Raw genomic sequence first — 18,850 nt, 5'->3', positions numbered from 1 at the left:
GTATCTGTACAATACAAGAGAACTACTATTTCCCCTTTGTTCTTTGAATATTTCAAGTAACAAATCCAAGATCAAATAAACTTAAAAAAAACCCCACTTTATATGGGGGAGGGGGGGGATCAACAAACAAATAAAAGAAAGGAAGTAAATTTGACAAGCTGACACAAAAAGGGTAGGAAATGAAGTCACCCAGGTCCACCATGCAACCTTGAACCAAGTGAGTCAGCTGGCATTTGTTCTGTTGCTTTGAACAAGCATGCAAAATCCCTTTTCACTGACAAAATGTGCTCACTTTGAAGTTAGCAAGCTGCAGACAGTATACCTGGTAAGTCCAAAGTTTAACCAAAAAAGAAGATTAAATGAGAAACTGCTCTGAGGCTTTCAGTAAATTATGATGAAATGGTTTGGTCTGGTAGGGACCTTAAAGACCACCTAGTCCCACCCACCCTGCCACAGGCAGGGACACTAGACGAAGTTGCTCAAAGCCCCATCCAGCCTGGCCTTGAAGCTTGCAGGGATGGGGCAGCAAGAGATTCTCTGGGCAATTCCTGGCATGTGGCTGGGCAGGACAAAATCCTGCTTTGCTGAGCTAAAAGCAAACATCCAGAAGCACCACTTACAGACTTTTAAATTTGAACACAAGAAATCTGCAGAGTTTTATTATATGCGTTTTAATTAATGTTCTATATAACTTCCTATTTATTACCTCCATGTATAACAAGAAGTTACAAATTAAACAGTATGCAACATATTCATTTAAAGATTTATTGGAAGATGTAAGTCTGAGTTATCCATTATAGCACCCTACAATTTTCTCCATTACTTAAGAAATAACAAATGTATAGTTAAATTGACCTTTGACTACGCGACTTGTAAAGCGTATCTGCTTATTTGCTAGCCTGTGTGGGAAGCAGGATATTTGTAGTAGTGCAGCAAGCAACTTACCACTCTGCTGCTCTGCATCCTTCAGATAAAATGCTTAAATCTACTGTACTCATTTAGCATAACAGAAGTAAAGATGCTGTAACAGAAAACTGCCATAGAATCAACGTTCCCTGCATTACAACAAAGTATCTGGGCTTTGCCTTAACTCACTCTTTTCCTTTTTTTTTTTTTTTTTTTTTCCCCTTTTTCTATTAATGAGAAACAAAGCCAAAGCAGTAGCTTGAGACTCCATAAAGACATTGACATTACTGGAACAAATTATTGCAGTTTCATTATCTCTTAAGGCCCACCAGTTTTGGAATCAAGCATTTCAGCCCTCCATACAAACCCGATATAGTATCTTTTCTTTCTTACACCAACAAAAGATCTGATTCACATGAACAAGGAGACAAAACCTAACAGTGCAGAAAAGTAGTGAGAGAAGTGATTTTCTTGTTTAGGATTTCTTTGCTTAATAGCACCAATGAAATGATGCTCCGGATCCTAAATTTGACCTGCCTTCCAACTGCTAAAATGAATCAGATTCTTCTTGTTTGCATATAACTTGAACATTTAGCTTCATGGTAAAATTTAAAATATATTTCAGGACAAAGTAGTATTATCCATATAGAGCGTTCTCTGAGGAAAAAAAAAAAAACCAAACCCCACAAAACCACTCCTCCTCCCCCCCAAAAAAACCAAACAAAACCCCACCAAACAAAAACAAACAACCCCAAAACAAAACAACCCCCCCCCCCAAAAAAAAAACCAAAACAACCCCAACAAACAAAAAACCAACAAAGAACCCAAAACAAACCAAAAACCAAACCCGTATAGAAAGGTTCCCTGACCCACTGCTGGATGCCTCCTTCCCACAGCTCTGCTGACTGCCCAATTTATGTAAGCATTTCTTAACAAAAGCAATGCTTACACAAATTCACGTTTGGTGACTTCAGGAAGAAGTCAGCTGGCTTAGTTTATAAGGTGTGGGGGTACATGGGTTTTTTTATCAGTGCTTCAAGAACTATCACTCTAAGTACAATTTCTCCTCAAACAACATACGTTTTCCTATTATACCCTATAAGAAGCTACAGCTTTCTCAAGTCGCAATGATCTGCACATTTATTTGCAATTCTGCATCAGTCCTCTCAGAGTTTAACAGATGGCTTCACAAACCAAGTTTAAGGTGAAGACACACAAACAAGGCTAATAGCCATTAGGGGGGGAAGAGGAAGTGGAGGAAATAGGACCCTGTGAGTTAGTGCTGACGTCAAAGACTGTATCACTGTACCTTAAGCTAGCCTAGCTGATTTTTGTCTGACAGTAGCATAGCTGGAGTCAGAGAAGAACATTTGTCTGCAGCCTATGAGATAGCAAGCAAGAGGGATAGATAATTTATATGATTTAGAAGCCACTGCAGGTTATTTTGTCAGGAGCATCAGTAACATTTTATACAGCTTTTGCCAGTTCTGCTAGGCCAAATTTGCAGAGTTATGTGCAGGGAAGCATTTGGCACACTTTCACTTTAAATTAGTGCATAATGTTGTCCGATACCCTACTACAAAAAATAAAGCCTGCTTGTCTGAAGGCTCTCATTTACAACCTTGGAAACATAAAGCCCATAAATAAGAACCAATCTTCTTTTTGCACATACATTTTCTTTGTTGCCTCCTTATTCATAAGGATCTCTAGATTTCAGTTTGAAATTCTGTGTTCCTAGTCTGGTAAGAAAGATTACAATTTGGTAAATTTCTCAGCATTTTTTCCAGGCCTCAAATATGGCCTAATAAGACGATGGATAATATTTTGTTCAGCTTGAGAACTGTAGCAGTCAGTAGGAACTGCAAAGGATTTTAGTAGACCTTCACCTGTCCTTGAGCAGATGTAAGTAGCTGCATTCTCCAGAGCTATTTTGCTGTTTGTTTTGGTGTGGTGTTTGGGAGGGGGGTTGTTTTGTGCTTTGGGTTGTGGGTTTTTTTTTTTTTTTCCACTATCCTTAGTTTCTACAAAAATTACTTGCAAGCTTAGGGCTGGAAAGCCCATAGAACAGAATGACTGCTAATTGCCTTTATTGGACATCCCGCTCAGCTTTTCCTCACATCCTTTCACCAAATCATCCATTTGGCTGCTGCCAAGCTGCCCGGTTTTGTCAGATGCAGTAATATCCAAAAGCAGCCCTGACTTCCAGGTGCACGTGTGGTGAAGCCCGGTTTCACAATCAGCTGCCTTCAGCAGCAAACCTTATTTACTGACTTCCCTTCAGTGGGCACCACTTCCTACCCTCCCACTGCAGTACGCTACCCCCAGCAAAATTACAACAAAACAACTCACAGTGCCACACTATAAGCTGAATCAGTATATTGGAAAGGATTCTTTTGTTTTGCCAAGAAAAGGTTACTTTTCTTAAACCTGAATCAACTTGGCAACTGAACTTACATTGTGGTCCAGCAAGCTGTTGTTCCCCAAACCTCCATTTTGCTGAAACAGGTACCAAGAGCAAAACATTTCATACTGCTGCCAAAAGAGGAGGTCCCCCATTCCCTCTGTTTGCAGCTACTTGCAAACATCTTGGTGCAGACGCTAGAGGCAGGAATAGTGAGCTAGATCAGGAAACTGACCCAACTGAAAAAATAAGAGTGTATGTTGTGGGGAGGTTTCTGGGGAAAGTGGATCAATTTCTTAATGTACCTCACTGAACAGTTGCATGATCATGTTTGCTGGCATAAGGAAAGCTGTAGAGATACCATTACAGAGTAGCACTGTCCTTTTCCGTTGCAGCTGACTTCAAGCCACATTAGAGTAGCTGTGTAATCAGAAGCTTGGTGATCATGCTGAGCACTTTGCAGGATCTAGAATCAAATATTCATACCTGATGCTCCAAAGCCATGGAATAATAGAAAAACGAAAATGCAAACAACTCTGCAGTACCCAAATAGTTTTCCTCAGTATTTTGTTTTCCCAAAGGGAGAGATAAATCTATACTCATGATAGCACAATAATTTTGAATGCCCCCATCTGAAACTTAAAATTTCTATAAAAACCCTCACTGAAACAGCAAAATGTCAGTCCACTACTACTTCAGGAATACATCTTCTATTAGGTGCCATGCCTCCCCAGTTCAACAATAAAAAGCAGGAGAACATTCACTGCTTTTTAAGCCAAATTAAACTAGTTTCCAAATTTCCCAAAGTCAATTGTATCATGATTGACTGAGTTGCTGTGACATCAACACAATGGCTTGCAGTAACTTTTGAAATCAAATCGTAGGTTTTAATCAGGGAAAAAAACCCCCAAAAACCCAAAACCACACCTAAATAATTTCTCTGGTGAACACTGAACAGCTGCTTATTTGCTAGCCTGCCAGGAGCATTACTCTCTTCTCCATTTATTTTCTTCCAAAGCTTTGTAATTTCAGTGCCTGTAAGAGATTACAGATAAAACAGGTAGCACTAAATAGTTTCCAGAAAAAAGAGAGAGAAACAAAGGCAATACTGTTTTTGTGACTGATATTTATCTTCATAATCCCGCATTTCCAAGGACCATTCTGTGCCAACAGCTCCCACTTTCTAGCCACGGTGCCTGTGTACTTACATTAAATGAGAAAACCTAGGTAATCTTGCAATAATAGAGAAATAATCACTAAAATTAAATATAGACATGCCAGTGTTCTGCAAGGACTGTGAACATCTGTGGAATATTGAATAAAAAAAATAATAAAATCAAAAACATAAAAAACCCCCACATAAAACCCCCTCCAATTTGGATTAATTTCAGAATACGTTAAATGAAGCAGAAAAACATATTAATGACTTGAAATACTGAAGAAGCACAACAGCAGCAAAACAACCAGCAAATACCTGTTAACTAAATTATGCTCATTTTCCAGCTTTTTATGCGAGCAATCATCTTAAGAGATCAGATTTAGGCTTATAAGAAACCAGGAAGGTTCAGAAGGAAAACATGCCATTAGGTTTTTGTAAAATTTTCAAACATAATGGAATCAGTGCTTTCCAAATGATGCTGAGAATGAAAAATAAATATCATCTTACTTTTAAGTCATATCCTGAAGAAGGTGAAAAAAAGAAACAGTACTAGTTTGTTGCTGATCCTAAAATTGATACAAGAGTTTAAACACGTGTTTGACAAAGACTACTATCAGCTAATGGAATAAGAAATCAAAAGAATGACTACATCATGGAACTCTTTGTGGTGGAAAATTAAGATGGGGTGCCTTTTTGTAATATATTTCATCCCTATCGGGCTCAGTACAGTGATAAATGGGTGGGACTTGGTGGCCTGTGACATGCTGTAGTCAAATTAGATAATGTATTGGCTGCTCTGGATGCCAAAACAAAGAAAAAAGCTATGACTGTCTGACTAACACCAAAAAGAATGAAATAGCTGTTCTTCACTGATGGTCATTCAATACACTTGCAAATGTGACAGGACCTCAAAATATTACTTTTAATTCTTTATGCTTTTGTTGTGCCAAAACAAACTGGTTCAAGATCACTTTCTCCTTTGTGCCATTATTTCTTACCCTTTCCCGTCATGCCTCAGTGGCAAACTCTAAAATACGGAGAGACCTTGCATGGCTCTGCAGGGACAGGGCACTTGGAACAGGCTGTTCTTAAGAATGTTGAGGGTTACAGCCTTCCACATGGAACCACACAGAAGGAAGGCCTGGAGGTGGCATTATGCCACCTTTCACATCCTGCCAGCAGACTGTGCCTTCCAGGGTCACAACAATAACAATCAGAAATGGTTCAAAATACCAGGGGAGGTAGATAAGCTTTGTCATTTCTAAAAGCTGCTGTGCAAGCTAAGCCAATGTAACAATATCCTAATTACAGGTTAGCACCAGTTGAAGTTGATTTGAAGTTGAATTAATTAATCCAGTACACCTTTGGTAGAAGCAAACTTGCAACTAAGGAAAGTCCTTGGTCTCGCTGGTTCTGTGCTTTCTCCTCCCTTTACTCTAGATCTACTTATTCTGATACCGCATTCTATTTTTCCTTTTCAGTTGTTGTTCACTCTCATTTGATCCTCCCCCTGCTCATTTTATTTCACCCTTGTCACTCTTTGGTTTACTTTGTTTCTGCTATTATTCCTCTGGACTCTTGTTTCCTATTTCCTAGAAGGAGGCCACCATTCTGGTTTGGTAGTGTTTTATACCCACTTGACATACTATGAATCATGAGATTTTCAGGGCAGTGAGGAATCAAGACCCCTGTTTACATCTGCCAAGTATTTACCATTTGACATATGATCATATTATAGGAGTTTATTAATCCATACACATAGCAACAGATATTACAGAGATTAAAAATTATACCAATAGCCTACATAGTTTCCAACATAGCAGATTACATTCCAGATGGGAAATTGAGAGAAGGGACTACATGAATTCTGAGTTTATAGGTGATTCTCCATGTTCAGGTACTTCCTTACTTTTTATTTCCAGCTCCTTTCTGAATAGAGGGTAAGGACATGGTTCTACTTGTAGTGTCAGCACTGATTAAACCACATCAGAGTTTTCACGTGTCCTTATGCCAAGATAAAAACACGGTGCATCCCATAGAACAATAAACTGGAGAATAATCTGGATGGGAAAAAAAGACACCAGTAAAAATGCAGGATCATTTTCATGGTCATTTTTTGACAGGATTCCTACAGAGTCTGCATCAATGCCCCAGGGGAAGGGGGTGAATAAGACAACCTCTTAAGACAGAAAGAGCTGCTCACTGAATTACACCCCAAATACAAGTTTGCTTACAGGAGAATATCTGAAGCCTTCTTAGTGTGTTAGACAAGCATTAGGAAAAGATAAAAGACAAAAGCATAATAGAGTAAAATAAGAATACATGCACTTCTAGGAAGATTTAAGTGGCAAATTTGGTCTTAGCTTCTTTTAGCTGTTTACAGTATCATCATACTAGTCAATGAAGAGACCTGTGATCTATTCCAACTGTAACAGTGGTAGACTGAGGGAGAAGGAGTGGCATCGGCCAGAAAACGCTGCAAAACACAGCAATGGTTTGTGTGCAGGGACAGTCACGCAACATGAATAGAAGACCAAACCTTTAACACACGTGCTCTCTCACACCAAACCTCTTTTAAAAGTGTTTTACAGTGTCTTCATATATATGGCTTTGCTTTTCTCCACCTGTAATTCTCCACACCATAGACAGAGTTAGGCCAGACCAGAAGCTTCAAAACGGTGACATTTTAAGAGGCTATATAAAGTATTTTTGTCTTTCACAAAATCCCTGACTTCACCTGTCAAGGTATGCGAAGCCTGCGGCGGCCAGCACTACCAGCTTCCCGTTTCTGGCTCCATACAGCCTGCCAAAAAACACCGGAGAGCCCCAATTGAAGTCAACTCCCGCCACCGCTCCTGAGGCAGCAACGCCGCCCTCGACGGCTTCCAACGGGTGACACCCCCGACAGCAGCCTAGCCTCGCCAGGGGAGCCCGGCCGCCGGTGAGGGAGACAGCACCCGCGAACACCCCCACCAGGGCACCGCCGTCGCGGCCATTTTGCAACGGGTTGCTCCGGCCACCTGCGCCCCGCCCGCTCCCGCGCCGCGCACGGACACTCACCGCAAGGAGGACAACGGGCTCTCTAAAGGCGCCGAATGAGCCTCCCGCCCGGACAGGCAGCCCCACCTTGGCAGGCAACCTCACCCGGCGGGCACTCTCGCCTGCGGCCACCTGGGTGTGGTGCGGGGCCGCTACGTCCCGACCCAGTCGGGCCGAGACCCTCGTCCACCCCGCTAAGGGGACGGCGGCACCTTCCCCTCCGCCGCCTCACAGCATCGGTAACCATGGCAACCTCAAGTAGCACCGCCATTGGCAGGTTTAACACGAGGCAGTAACCAATACGGCGCCGCCCGGTGCGGCGCTCGGCCAATGGGCCCGGGCGCAGGGCAGGGCACTACGCCTACGTCGCTAGCAGGGCGGAGCGCGGCCAGGCGGAGCGGGCGGCGGGGCTCGGCGGCGCCGGCGCCACCACCGCCACCATGGAGACCCCGGGCTAGGGCCTGCCGCGGCCCGCCGGCGCGCTGAGCGGGGCCGGCCGCGCCGCCCCGCCGCCGCCTCTCTCTGCGCGGTGAGTGGGCGAGGGCCGCGGGAGGCCGCGGGCCGGCCGGGGCGCCGCGCGGGTGAGGCGGGAGGTGAGGCGGCGGCGGAGCCCGCGGGGGCCCGGGGCAGCGGGGCCGAGGAGCCGCTGCCTCGCGCGGACGCGCTCCCGGCCCGCCTGCGCTGCGCGCTTCCCGCGCGGGCAGAGCACGGCGTGCTCGCCGCACCCGCGCTGCTGCACCCCTGTGTTGCACCGCGGTGCTGCACCCGGCCGCGCCGCCCGGACCCTGCCCTGGGCTCCGCACCGGGCTGGCGGAGCGCTAGCGGGCGGGGCAGGTGCGCGCGGGCCGGGCGATCGCGGAGCCTGGGCCCGCGGCCGCGGGGTGAGCCGGCGGCGGGTGCGCAGCCCGCGGTCGCGCCGAAAGGCGCCGTCTGCGCGGGGCGGTGCGCGGCGCTGCGAGCGGGAGTCGAGCCGCAGCGGGCAGGGCCGCCCCGCCGGAGCGCACCGCGCCGCGCCCGCAGCAGCTCCCGGGCGGGCGGCGGCACGGCGGAAACTTTAGGGAATATCGGTGTTGGTAGGGCGGGCCCGGGCTCGCCCCAGACAGGGTCAACGTGCCGTGCGATGGGCGCCGCGCTGCTGGCGGTGGAGCGGCGGGATGCCCGTCCCTGCCCGGTGCGCGTCAGGCAGCACACTGTCCCACAAACGCGGATTTCCATCCCGGACGGCCCGCTTCCCTCGGTTCCGGGCAGGCTGCCGTCGCTGCATTCCCTGAACGGATTTTAAAGGCGTGATTTTTTTTAACCTTTGTGTGACCGCTGAACTTGGAGCTGTGTGCGTGCCGTCCGCCAGACACCAGGAGGCTGGTGGGGGATGCCCTGCCCAGGTGGTGGGCACGGCTGCCGACGCTGGGAACTAATTGCATTTTTCCTCTCCTTTGATCAAAAAACCAAAAAGAAACTAAGCAGCAGAGAAGTCACACGTGCACGGAGTGGAGAAATCGAGCACATGTAGGTGCGTGTTGGGCGCGGGGCTGTTTGCCGGCCGGTGGGTTTTGCCTCTGGAGGCGGGGCGGGCCTGCCCGTGCCTCCGGCGCTCTGCAGCGGTCTGACGGACCGTGAAACATCTCTGTAGGCACAAATCGCTGAGTGAGACCCCGAGTCTGAGGCTAGGATAGCTGGGAAGTGAAGTCTCGGGGGATTAAAATTAATAGTGATGCTGAACCTTGGCTGTTTCACTGTATTTGTGTGATTGTAATTTGTGTGGAAGGTAGAAACACCAAATGCCACAGAAAAACCTAGTTTCAGAACTGAGCCCTCTCTGGCCCTTCTTCCCACCCAGCTAGCGCCTTAGAGTACATCACTAGGCCAATAAAAAGTGGCTCTGTGCTCCCAAAGGGCTTGTGTTTGGCCCCTAGACCTTTGTACCTTTTTTTTTTATTTTAAATAATCTGCTCCGTGTTAATTTTACATTAGTCATTGCTTCAAGATTTGACCGCTTAAAGGAAAAGGTGTGGCTGGACTTGCAGTGGTAATGTTTCATTAACTACCTTCTCGGTGTTTTCAGCATTCTCATTTTTTGGTGACTTAGAGTTTAGAGAATTGGAGAGCACAAGGATTATAACTTTTCGCCCTTTAACTAATAACTGTGGCTTTGAGGTAGACGCCAAATAATACATTCGCTGAGATAAAAACACAGGAACCTACCAAATGTGCTTGTTTCGTTTATGGAGAAACAGTAATTCAGTCTTGTCCATCCCGTTTAAAACGGGAGGAGTGTGTTTGGGGGCAAAAGCTCATTGCTGGCCCTGACATGCTGTAGCTTCTCAGTTAAATGTTACAGTATTACATGCAAATGAATGTAACCTGTCTGTGAAAAGACAGGTTGCAGTAACTTTCTCCTTGTGTTTAAATTGCTTGTAAAGTGTTATCTTGGTACTGGAATAAGTTGCTATAAATATTTCTAATTAAGGTAGGACAGTTGATGGGGCTTTTCCAGTAAAAACGTCTTTTTTACTTTCGTCTTGTTAGATGTTAAGGATAAATAGCAGTAATAATGGAAGCTCTGCTATGAGACACAGTTGGAGCAAGTTCTGTGAGAGAGTCGTCTTCCAGAAGAGAGGAGAATTCATTGAAAATTTCCTTAAAATGTCCACAGTATAACATGCCTCTCGGTGTTTGCTTTTCTTAATAGTAATGGAGGATCCTTTTACAGTGGACAGATTAATTCAGTCACAATATAAGCAAGGAAAGTGATATGGTACAGTACTTTTTTATAGCAGCTTCATGCACTAGCAAAATAGCATCTGTAATTCATTTTGGAGTATTTTTTATATTGAGTGATAACGTGGTATGTAAAAATAATAGTCATCTTAATTAGTAAGCTGTGTCAGGTGTTTAGTGTAGGAAATGCATAGGCATTGTGGAAGAAACACTCTACGTAGCAATAAAACAGGAAACATAATGTGGAACTTGATGTATTTCTGCTTCACTTTATGTAGATTATTTAAATACATTTATAACAGATGAAAGGCTAAAGCCATTCCAAAAGATGGGACTCTGGGTACCATCTTAATTTTGTTGTGTTTTTTCCTTAGTCGTGATGCTGAAAATGAGCAAGTCCTGCAAGCATTTCTCTGATTATTTATTTGGTGCAAGGAAGCACTGACTAGTTCAGGGATCTCGATGAGCTTAACAAAGTTGTTAAAAGTGTAATCAAGAATAATTTGGCTTATTACCAGAATGTAGTTATTGTAATGTGGTGTAGAAAAGGCTCCTAAGAAGCAAGCTGAACTCATGATACTTGTCTGGAAAAAAATACCTATGAGCCTATTACCAGACCTGTTCTGTGAGGCTCTCGTTTACGTTCTTATGATTTTCAATTGCATCAGTGAGCTAAAACTGGAATCTTCTGTGTGAGAAGCTGTACTCCTTTTGAGCTATTTACAACTTACATATAATGGTCCCCGAAAGCAGAGGGGCTTTATGAACAATACACAAGGTTTTGGGTGGCTGTTGTGGCAGGGAAGTGGGGCTGGCGACTCAGGGGACAGTGCTGCTGGCAGCCCAGCTATGCCTTCCCTGGAGGGAAAGCCTGTGTGCAGAAACCCCAGTGAGGGGCTGCCCAGCTAAAGGGTTTGGAACGGTAGCTCCATTTGCCAGTGGTTATTGGGAAACAAGTTGAAGGAGTTGCTGCAGAAAGAATGTGTTTTGCCATGTTGTCTGAAAAGCGCGTGTTCATCTCTGGAGTAACTCGTGGTGGTGCAGTTCAAAATTCTGGAATTCTCAGAGGTTTTGGCTAGGTTTGAGTGTTTGGTGGGATTTGTTCTTGTTTTTTTTGTTTTTTGTTTTAATGAAAATAAGACAGCAAATCGTTATGAATATGGCCCACACTGTCATTCCAAAAGTGAAGTAAGTGCAAGCGAATAGAAAGCTGGATCTGAAACTGGAGTTTTGGGCATGGCTTGTAAATGTTGCCGCTGCTGTTCCCATCTTGATTGCAAATACTGTTGACAATAAGGCAGCTCAAATATTGGTGAGGATGGAAAATCAGTACGTAACGGTGGCTGAGCGCAGCAGTGAAGCCCATGGAAACAGCCTTTCCCACTGCGAGCTGCACTCAGTTCCAGCAGAGCTGTGCCCGAGGAATGTGCGAGTGGGGCTGGAGGGACCACCAGCACTGAGCAGCTCTGGGCACACTGTAGCTTTTCTGATTCTCAGCTGTGTTTCTGAAGGCCTGTGATGTGTCCTACTTCATTGGATCACTTTTCATGTTCTTTTAATCCAAATGGAGTACTCATTTATCCTGCCTCGGGGAGATTTGCGGAGGGAGGAGGTGGATGAGGACAGCCAAAACCTGCCTCTGGTGACCTTCCCAAAGCTTTGTCTTGCACAGAAGAAAATCGCAGCTTCTTGTCAGTTAAAATCTCTGCAGCTGGCACCAGTGTTCAGACCTTTGCTCCTTTTCCACTTGCTGCCACTCTCCCTCTTTGCCCTTAGTATCTTGCTCCTTTTTCCTCCAAAGCAGTGGAGAGATGTGTGAATTTCGGAAAGAAGGAAGGACTCTCAGTTTCACAGTAGATTAATTTATTTTTTAATAATGAAATCCCCAACACTGTCATTAAAAGAAAAGGCTTAAGGAGAAAGATCTTTGACTGATGTCTCACAGAGGTTTAATTGCTTGTAGGGCCACTGTAAGGCAGGAGGACGTGCTCTTCCAGCTTGACGGTGGAGCAGGCATGTGTCACTGGGTCAGGGAGGTGACTCAGGCACAGGCTTGTCCTCCTTTCAGGATCTGCTTCGTGAGTCATCCACTGCTTCCTGGAGAGCAGTGTCTGGTGGCGGCTGGAAGAGCACAACTGAACCTGCTCGGGCAGTTTGCTGCTGGCTTACCTTGCCTTCCCTGCCCTTGTAGGAGCCAGCAGCCAGCGGCCAATGCAGGAGCTTTGATTAAAGCGAACCATGGCTGTCTAACTTTCTAGTCCTTTTCATTGTGTCACATTCTTACAGGCAAATTAAGACAATGTCACCTTGTGAAAAGTTAGGGAAAATGCATCTTACCATTCTTAGTATTTTTAAAGAAGATGTATTTTTAACAGAAATTGAAAAAAAAACCTCAAGGATACTTTTAATATACATGTGTTTTCTTCGTATTATTGCAATTTTAAGATATTGTGGTTACAAAAGAAAATGAAATTACTGTTTTTCTCCAAAATGTCTCCATGGCCATCTTGCTTAGATCTCAGCCTCCCCTCCCCCCCTTTTTTTTTGTTTTTTTTTTTTTTTTTTTTAAGTTGCATAGCATTTTGCAAAGTTCTTACCTAGCACTAGAAATTGAAGACCAGTCAACTTCCTGTTTAATGGCTTTTAAAAATCATTTTAACTATGCCTTATTTTAGCGGAGAAAATAAAACTGTGAGTTATTATTTTATTTGAGAGTGATTAATCTATTCTTCAAGAAATAATTAAAGTTAAGACTTCTTCTCCCCCCACCCCTACATAGTGGTGTCTTTTGCTTATAAAAGACTTGTGATCTAAGTGTTCTAACTGAAATATGGTGGTGTTTTGTGAACCTTAGATTGACATTGTAGCTAATCTAATACTCTGATTGGTATTGTGATTAATTCATTATTAAAGAGAGGAAAGAAATCTGTTGTAAATCCTTTGAAGGTGTGCAAGCTGAAACTTGCTTTCTGCATCACAGCTCAATGGAGGGATTTTTAATGTATTTACTGTTTATGCAACCGTGGGGTAGTAATTGTGGGCAGTGAATAAAATTACCCTTTAGCTATTGGATCTGTAAGGCAGATGGTTCATAGGTACTGTGTAGGTTGTGTAATTAGCTATCCTCTAGTGTCTGTTGAATTTGCAAAGAGAATTTCAGAGCGTCAGGTCCCCATTTCCTTATGAGTCAGGTACATCTCAGAGCATTAAGTGTGAAAGCTCCAGTGGGATTCACTTGTCTGGAGAGTACTTGTCCAGTACTCTGCATTTGGACTCGGCAGCAGGACGAAATGCAGCAGGACTGGCTCTGCACAGCGTCACTTTGGTCCAGCAAGTGCCTTTAGCCATCTCCAGAGGTGGCGGAAGCAGGAGATCCTGGAAGAGAATAGGCAAGAAGGTAGGAGCAGTTTTTCTAGTGCTTGGCAGGGTGAGAAGTAGCAGAGATCTGGGGAGCAAGTGAGAAGAAGGAGCTTGAGTGTGTTGTGCCAGGCATTGCCTTTTCTCACATGAGGTTCAGCTGTAAAGGAACAGGGAAGAAGTGTTAGAAAAATTCTGGATTTCTGTTTGTATGTGGGTGCCAAAAACTTTTCCTCTCTTCACCTTCTTAACAAAACCTCATTATGGTATGTATGTTGTGTGGAAAGCCTTGGGCTATCACTTGTGCTATACTTTTAACATTTTTTTTAATAAATGTAGTCAGAAGCATTTGCATTACATGTGTCCAAATAGAAAGCATCTAATCTATATCTTAATTTGCTTTAAATTTTTTAACTTAGCCATCTCTGCTAAAAATACGTGAACAAGAGACTTTCCAGCTTGTTGTAGAATTCTGTCCTCTTCCTTCCCAGCAAGGCGGCAGCAGGCAGTGCATCCTTAGTGCTCCTAAAGGAAATCTTTTCAAGTCCAAAACCATGTCCTTCGCTGTCCTGTATTGGCAGAATTTTCTGTTACTGTACAGCATTGAACCGAATATTCCTTCATTTGTTATCATGGAGATAAATCCGACTGGTGAAAACTGGTAAACTTGTAACCGTTTCCATTAGCCTGTGTGTGGGGCACGGTTCATGAAAGCTTGCTCATGGGTTGGGACATAGTGTGTATGCAGCATCCAGCACACTCCTCCCTTTCTTTGAGGTATCCTTCTGTAGTAATTCCAGTGTAAAAATAGATAAATCAATCATTGATCTCTGAAACAATTTCAGACAAATGATAACTCATTAACTTCCATGTCAGTGTGACATGCTTCAAAATGAAGTGTTTTGTATCTTTCACAGAAATAAAACTAAGATGGTGTATGTAATGTAATTGATTTCAAGGGCTTCTGGACAAGTGAAGTGCTGGAGTGTTAATTGGAGACATTCTGTGTACAGCTGTGTTTGTGTAACACTGTTCACTGATGGTCTTTTGCAGATTCTTACTCAAGCCTTGCATGGTATGTAAAGATAAATAGCGAGGCAGATCTTAAAAAGAGTTAATATTTTTGTCTTGTTTTTATTTAAAATCAAAATTGCCAGGCTTTGTTATTAAGAAGTAAGACAACAGTATTAAAATGATAGCATATCATGAAAGGAAATCTCATTTGTACTGTAATAGTGCCTAAACTCCAAATTGATGTGCCCTTCTGTGAAGTTAGGGGAAATCCATCCTCCATAGAGCTCACAAATGAAAAGGCAAAACTTATGCATACAGAAGAAATAAGTGGAGGAGAAGGTATCAAGAACATGACTTTTTATAATACAGACCTTCATCCAGTGTTCGTGTGATCCAGTGATAATGCTGAGTTGTTGGTCTGTTATTTGGTGCAGCTTTAACCGGAGGTACACTAGCAGAATTTGCCATCTGTTGCTGCTCTATGTCCTTTGTATCAAGCTTTGTTCTTACAGCTAATGTAATGAAATAAGCAGTGCCATATTTTAGCTGAAGTAGAAAATATTGGCATGTGAGGTGATTGAGACAATGCGTCACTTTTTTCTGGGAGCGTGTTTATATTTCAAACAAGAGATGAAAAAAACATTGAACCCAGAAATTTCAGGTTGGCTCATAGATCTGTGAGATAGGCCCATTTGATCCATATTGCTCTTTCCAATAAAGAAAAAAAATAACTAAGTTTTCTTGGTTTTGCCGTTGTTTCTTAGCATAAATCACAGCAACAGCGTACACTGAGATTTGTGAGATTTCACTGTAATTAAATACATTGTTTTCCAGAAGATACTTTTAAAAATCATTGTTTAAAATTTTTTACAGAATAGGAAGACACAAAAACTTATTGTGGTTCAAAGACCTGAAATTTTTTAAGGAAGTGCTGAAGTTCTGGTAGAGAACACTGTTTATTGTGGGATGTTTTTTGTTCAGGCTGATGTAATCAGTCTTCCAGTACTGAAAGAGTTTTTTTAATATTGTTGTGGAACAGAGAGGTTATTTCTAAGCCACACAAAAAAATCATCAAGTGTGTACTGACACTCAAATAGAAAGTACAAAAAACAAAACCACCACCACCACCAAAAAAAACAAATAGCAAAAAAACCCACCTCAGCACTATTCAGTAACTTAAAATATGTTGAATTAGCAAGACAGAATACAGGAATTACTTTTGTCTGATGAGCTGCTGAGTTTCATTTTGGCCCACCCCAAGTGCTTGGAAGGAAGCAGGAAGACCACCGTCAGGTGCTCCTGCACGAGTAAAATCTGAAAATGTACTTGCACAGTGTAGGAAGATAACACTTCTCATTAAACTTAATGTATTTATTGGTATTCATAATGACTAGATTTTCTATAACTTTTTTGCTGTAATAGATGTAAAAGAAGATACCTTAAATCACAACTTGCCTACTTTTTAGGAAGCGTGTAGTTCATTAGGTTTAGAAAGCCTTGCCTTATCTGAATTTGAGCAAATGCTGGTTTAGTGGTACAGTTCACTGTATTAGTTTATATTGTATTATTAAATTGCTTTGTATTACTGGTGTATTAATTTATTCTATAATATAAATATTTATTAATATATTTCAGAAGGATTAAGATTTGACATAGAAAAGGAAGGTACAATTATTTTTTTTGTGGTAGTTAGCAAAGATAACACAAGTTATTGCAACTTTTTCCAGAGTTTTACTTTGTTTTCCCTTCATCTCAAAGTATCACAGGTATTATATTACAACAGAACAAAAGTATTTAACTATGGTAGTATTCCAGATAATTTTTGTTGCAGAAGGTTGAAAATGATGCTTTATGTGTAGCATCACAAACTCTGTGATGTTGCTTTCACATGTTCAAATGTTAACAGTTTCAATAAGACCGTATGATTGGAAGCTTGTTTTATTAGTTTCTTAGTCCTGTGTGCACATCTTTGCAGATTAAAACAGCGATGGAGGAATACCAGGCTGGTAGGCTAGTTGATTTGCATGCTACTTTGGTGTCAGGATGCATCAATATAGATAATAAAAATTCCTACAGCAGTCTGTAGCAGGTTGGTTTTAAGTTGCTGTTTTGGTTGCTTTAAAGAACACCTGAGAGTCCTCAACTTCTCAGTGTTTGGGGCTTTTTTTCCTGGTATTTACTGAATAATGTCTTTCTGAATTGATTGTTCTCAAACTTGCATGTTGTGATTGAGTATTGTGAAAACAAGTATCTTGATATGCAGACACTTTATGCGTTTTGAGGCATGAACATTATCTTGTGAATGGAGCTGAGATGCATCATGCTTTAGAAGAATGTAATTGTGTGAAAACAGTGTAGGATTTATGTTTAGGTTTGTATGTTATTTTCAAATAGAATGCTGATTTACATGTGCAGATTTACTAGAGTAGGGGACACTTAGCATCTCCTCCAAGTAAGTTATCATTTGTCATGACACCACTGCAACTGTGTAGATCTCCTCCTGTGCTACTCATTTTGGATTGTCGAGAGCAGCTGTGGCCTTGACCACCTTGACTAGCTCTAACTGGACAGGATCAGATCCTGTTTAATCCCAGGTGAACTTAACCCAAAATGTGAAGTCTTACTGCACAAGTAGCAGAGGAAGGCACATTGGATTGAACTATTTTCAAATGCCACTTTGTACCATTAAACATGGTGGAACCTGAATGTGTGATTCTCAAAATCCTGTGGATCTCCAGATCTACCCTGTTATTAGAGTGCTATGGGGAATGCTAAGTGTAGTGATAGCTTTGATTATTAATATCATCAGCTACTGTATGAAGATATTTGTGTATGTTCAAGAGCCCTAATTGAAGTGGCCCTACCACAGAAGGAAATCAAGCGAATCACCTTGATTTGACCTTAACATTTTCCAGTTGCAAAAATGCCAGCAGAATATGAATCAAAACAATACTGATTGTAAGCACATTCCAGAGAAAGCTGGCTACTTTCTGCTTTTTCTAGTATATAATTGAAGTAGTCTGACTTCCTTTATGATCAATATGATTTTATTTGTATAAATAAGTAAAAACAGGAATCCAGTCTAAGGATCCTAACAGTGCAATTACAACAATGAAGAAAGTAGCCACTAATAATTATATTTTTAAGTGATATATTCAGTATATTTTTTCATTTTTCTAAGATGTTCATTACACTGAGAAATTTCCCAATTTATAGTTACAGAGATAAATTTCTTTATGGTCTTTTAAGACCTATTTGGTCTTCTCTTAAATGTCTCCTTATCCTTGTTTCTACTGCCAAGTATTCACAGAAAACAATACCTCCTCAGTCTCTGTTTTGTAAGGTTTCTGCCTGTCAAAAAGGAGGGTTTGGTCCCTTTATCATCATGACAGCCTTTGAATTCAGTCAGACCAGCACAACCAGCTGCACATGTGAGAAACAAGACCTGTGCCAGGCACTGGGTTAACTTGTATTCCATTATAATGGCAGCAACACTTCAGAATCTCTGCTGGAAGTGTATTTTTGATCTATGCTATAATGGCATGTGCCATTACTGTGGCCATCTGACAGGAACATCTACTGAGTCCATATTCTCACCAGTCGCTTCTCTGTGATGACCTCTTTGTCTGTTACAGAAACTTTCGTGGGCCACCATCTGTGGCTTGGGTAAAGAACAGCAGCAAAATTAATTCTTCGAGGTCTTCCATAATAATATGTCTGCTTAATGTTCCAAGCCCTTCTTGCCCACCAAAGCTCCCAGATTTGGAAGGCGTGAAGGACAATTGTATTGACAGTGTTAAACATGATCAATCACAAGGGAATTCCTAGTGGAGAAACTTTTTTCCAGATGGAGCTTCTCATTAACACTACTTTTTTTTTGTCTTCCCATAAACAGGCAGAATATGGTAATTTGAAAATATAGACTATGTTTAGCTTATTCTGTCCTAGGAATCTGTTAGAATATTACCTGTTTTCTCTACAGACAAATGGTTTTGTTACTCTTGGACTTTCTTTGCTGCTTTAGCAAGTCCTGTTTGGCTTGACCGTCTGTAACTTTCACGTAATTCCATTATTATTTGACTTGGAAAACAGCAGTTCTCAAAATTCATGGATGTGTAGATTTCTCCTCTTCCCTTAGGGTGCTCTACTTTTTCATTTTTATCTCTTTAAAAGTAGGTATGCTTCCCAGATAAGTAGTTCTTTGTTGGTTTAGATGTACGTTGAACGCTCCTGCGTGTCATCCCTTCCACCGCTTT

The 18,850-nt window shown here is 42.3% G+C and overlaps 2 protein-coding genes across 12 annotated transcripts in view; one reads left to right on the top strand and one right to left on the bottom strand.

Moving 5' to 3' along the window:
• The window catches only part of CCDC148 (coiled-coil domain containing 148), a 76,563-nt gene extending 68,813 nt beyond the window's left edge, over positions 1-7,750 (bottom strand). For all 4 annotated transcript variants that reach the window (XR_003991470.1, XM_030486513.1, XM_030486515.1 and 1 more), the window contains exon 1: positions 7,527-7,750. The gene's annotated coding sequence lies outside the window, so the exon portion shown is untranslated. The remainder of the gene's footprint in view (positions 1-7,526) is intronic.
• Positions 7,751-7,829: 79 nt separating this feature from the next.
• Positions 7,830-18,850, top strand: part of PKP4 (plakophilin 4) — an 87,573-nt gene continuing 76,552 nt past the window's right edge. For 4 of the 8 annotated variants that reach the window (XM_030486508.1, XM_030486507.1, XM_030486506.1 and 1 more), the window contains exon 1: positions 7,830-8,034. The gene's annotated coding sequence lies outside the window, so the exon portion shown is untranslated. The remainder of the gene's footprint in view (positions 8,035-18,850) is intronic. The other 4 variants (XM_030486512.1, XM_030486505.1, XM_030486509.1 and 1 more) reach the window with 4 other exon arrangements.

The sequence above is a fragment of the Strigops habroptila genome, chromosome 5, assembly GCF_004027225.2.
Source record: "Strigops habroptila isolate Jane chromosome 5, bStrHab1.2.pri, whole genome shotgun sequence".
NCBI classification, from domain to species: domain Eukaryota; kingdom Metazoa; phylum Chordata; class Aves; order Psittaciformes; family Psittacidae; genus Strigops; species Strigops habroptila.
The sequence above is the reverse complement of the archived record's forward strand: the minus strand, read 5'-3'. Positions and strand labels throughout refer to the sequence as shown.